General features: G+C 34.4%; 1 long non-coding RNA gene across 1 annotated transcript; it reads left to right on the top strand.

Annotated features, from left to right (window-relative positions):
* Window positions 1-444: 444 nt before the first annotated feature.
* Window positions 445-2,373, top strand: LOC141683424 (uncharacterized). Its single transcript, XR_012560280.1, has 4 exons — window positions 445-542; window positions 1,587-1,730; window positions 1,844-2,070; window positions 2,145-2,373. It is a non-coding gene; the product is annotated as an uncharacterized LOC141683424 (long non-coding RNA).
* The last annotated feature ends 1,105 nt before the right edge of the window (window positions 2,374-3,478 follow it).

Here is a 3,478-nt window from a genome sequence, read left to right on the forward strand (position 1 = left end):
AATTATATTCCATATCAATTAGAAGTTATCTTGTAACTGTGTAATATATAAACACAGATATAGGTTTACACTAGATGTGTTATCATTATTGAGATATATTATTCATTGTAACCTAGCAGCTCTTAGTGGTATTTGTTCATCACTGGGAGAGAACAGTTCCATTGTAACAGAGTTTATTATATTGAATATATCTGTTTACTGTTACTTGTGTTCAAGATCGATTTGATTGTAATAATACTGTATTTAACCCCCTTCTACAGTATCGTGTGACCTAACATATAGTCTTTTCAGTGTATTTACTTAATCTATTGATCCACTTTGCTGTTAAACTTTTGTTTAATTTTATCTCTTCATTTGGTAAACTGCAACGACGATTTACGTTAAATAATTTGCCTTCTGGGATTCCCTTGCACCCATGTCTGCAGTTCTGTATACAAGAGCCCTAATTTTAGCTCTACAAGGTGTAATCGATATTCAAAAACAACAATCGAGCTCTATACACGAAGTAATTGAGTCCCACAACACAAATCGAGTCTTAAATTGTAAGTATTTTATAGTTTTTTTTCACTTCATTGAACAAATTAATCGGGTGGTTTAGGGGGTTAGATTCAACTTTGGTGTTGTGAGGATTTGTGTGGTTAATTGTTGAGTTTAGTTGTTAGAATTAAGGTGGTGATGGAGAGGAGTGAGATGGTTTTGAGTAAAGGTTGCGGTCGTGATGGGAATACTGGAAAGGGAGGTGAAGGTTTTATTGATAGGAGTAAAGTTAGGATCTTGCTATGTGATTCTGATTGGAAAAGATTAGATGAGGCGTTTACTCTTCACTGCAAATGTTGATATCAAGCTATAATGTTCCTATCCATATCTGTAATTATTTTTGTGTGTGATTGAATTTTGTTACATTTTAGCTTTAGCTTAACTTAGGAATTAGAATAATTACACCGAGATAGAAGGCAAGTGACCTGTCCCTTCTTAATTTAGTAGTTATGTCTCTTGTAAATACAGAATTATGCTTCTGAATGAAAAATTAAAGAATTAAATTTAAGCAGTACTTTAATCTAAAACTGTGATAAAAATTTAAAATTTAAGCTATAGACAGGTAAATGATATACAAATATTATCTATAAGTAGAAATGATTTATCTTTTCTGCAAGTGGAAATTATGTCTTTATAAGGCTCTCTATCACTTTCTATTCATGTGCTGTCGACCTTTTTGAAAGAAATTATTCTGTATGTGGGCAAATGATAATGTCAGTGCTTTATTCGCATGGCTTCCCATGGCTAAAGGCCTTAAATTGCTATTCCAGTAATCAGTAAGCCTATTTTTAGTAAATTTCCTTTAGTCTTTCGTATGGGCACTTGATTAAAATAAACCATTTGAATATAGAGAGTGATGCTTTTTATTTAAATAGATAACTGTAAATTGAAGATTAGAAACATGTATCTTGTCTTGCACAACTATACATAATATATATGGTGTAAGGAAGTTTACTTCCTGCCATTTTGGGAAGTGACCCTGGCTATCTTCCTTCTTCTATTAAAAATTGCATAAAGGATGTAATGTTAGGTTACTTGCATGTTTGTAGGTACTTCATCCAACAACATCGTTGTTTGATAAAGAAACACAGACCTTGAAACCCTGATGTGTAAGAGCCTTAAAAAGAATATTCATTCTCTGCGACGGTGATGAAGATGATGCCTTAAATGATGCAGAGCTGAATGAATTTCAGGTTGATTAAAATTATTCCCAGCACGATAAAAACAGATCATTAGTATTTTTTACCACCAGCTATAGAGTTGTAGTAATGTCTGTATTGACCAAATTATAATGCATACTGTACAGGTTAAGTGCTTCAATGCCCCCTTACAGCCTGCTGAAATATTTGGTGTCAAGAAATTAGTCGAGGAGAAAGTACCTAAGGGTGTCAATGAACTTGGACTACACTGACATGTTTTCTTTTTCTCCATGCCCTTTTTATAGAAAAAGGGTGTCTTGAGACAATCTGGACCGTCTTAAGGAAGTTTGGTTATAATAAGAAGACAAGATACTTGATTAAAAGTGCAGTTCAGGTATTATTTTTGGCGTGTTAGTAAGATTTCAGCATACTTTTAGTAACTTGTCTTCTCATGAGTAATTGTTCCAGGAGTTGAATGGCAGAATACGGCTGACCTTTCTGACTTAGTTCTTGAAGAGATAGAAAACCAGAAGAAGTGGCATTTGCGGAAGAATGTGAAATCAAGAGTTCAATTTTCCGAGCAGAAAGGTTGGTTTAGTCTATGTACCATTATGTCTATTAGCAAAAGGATAAACCTATAGTGTTATAAGCCCCATCTTTCAGTAACATATAATATTAGTATCTCTTGTCATGACTAGTTGGTTTCTTTTTACATGGAGACCTACTCAATTAAACTATGAAATCTGAAAAATAGAAACTATTAACCAGTAACTTCATTTAGACCAGGTAAGAACTGTATCCTGATACAGTTTAGGTTGTGGTTCGGTACTTCAGTCTTCCATATACATATTGGTCTTTCTAATATATTTACTATAAACCGATATCCAGCATTTTGAGATTTGAGAAGACCTAACTAATTATATTCACCGTTGATGTTTCAAAAATGAGTATATTCTAACTGGTAAGAGTTCTGTTAGCTATTTATCTGTATAAATGGTTTCCTTTTCAATTGGTGCATGTATTTCTACATGGCTAAATCTTACAATTTGGCTGGAAAGAGAGCCGAGGCGTATTCTTTGTATCGTCGTGCTTGCTCTCTTACTGATACTGCCCTCAAGAGGCTTCATGTGGCGCCCTCCAAACCCGGGTCAGAAGTTTGGGGTCCACATACACAGACACCTTATCTGTAACCTGCTTATAACAATGATAAAGATAATAATAATATGCAGTGACCCTATTTACCAACTACCACGGATCACAACAGGTTAAAGTATGTACACAAGCCACACACACACACTTATATTACAAACGCCCAAATCCCAACTATTCAAACTTACAATCGAATATTAAATATTATTACAAACTTCATAAACTTAATCTATTCCAAAAGCTATCAGCTAGTTTAACTCGATCAACCTGGACCCTTAGCTCTCGCGCTGGATTGGGGATCCTCGCTACCAACTGGTTCCTTCTTAACTGGAAAAGAACATAAACAATATCGCACAAATAAGCTAACTAGCTCAGCAAGTCACATTGACAAGACTGAGAATAATGATCATCAAGTGAAAAGAGTTAAGGTATCAAGTGAACAATTATTAATAATTTAGAATTAGATATTATGTTTTCAATTTAAAAACCAAGGTTAGGCTGCTGATCAGTCACGCACTAACCCCAAGCAAGGCACACAGCTCTGCTCTAATTACTGGATCCAAGGCACACATTGGCCTAACTTGACCACCAATCTGGTCTGACCACGAATCTGGTCCATAATTTTATAAAATAATCCAATTCTAACATAATAA

The sequence above is a fragment of the Apium graveolens genome, chromosome 9 (genome assembly GCF_009905375.1).
Source record: "Apium graveolens cultivar Ventura chromosome 9, ASM990537v1, whole genome shotgun sequence".
Lineage (NCBI taxonomy): Eukaryota > Viridiplantae > Streptophyta > Magnoliopsida > Apiales > Apiaceae > Apium > Apium graveolens.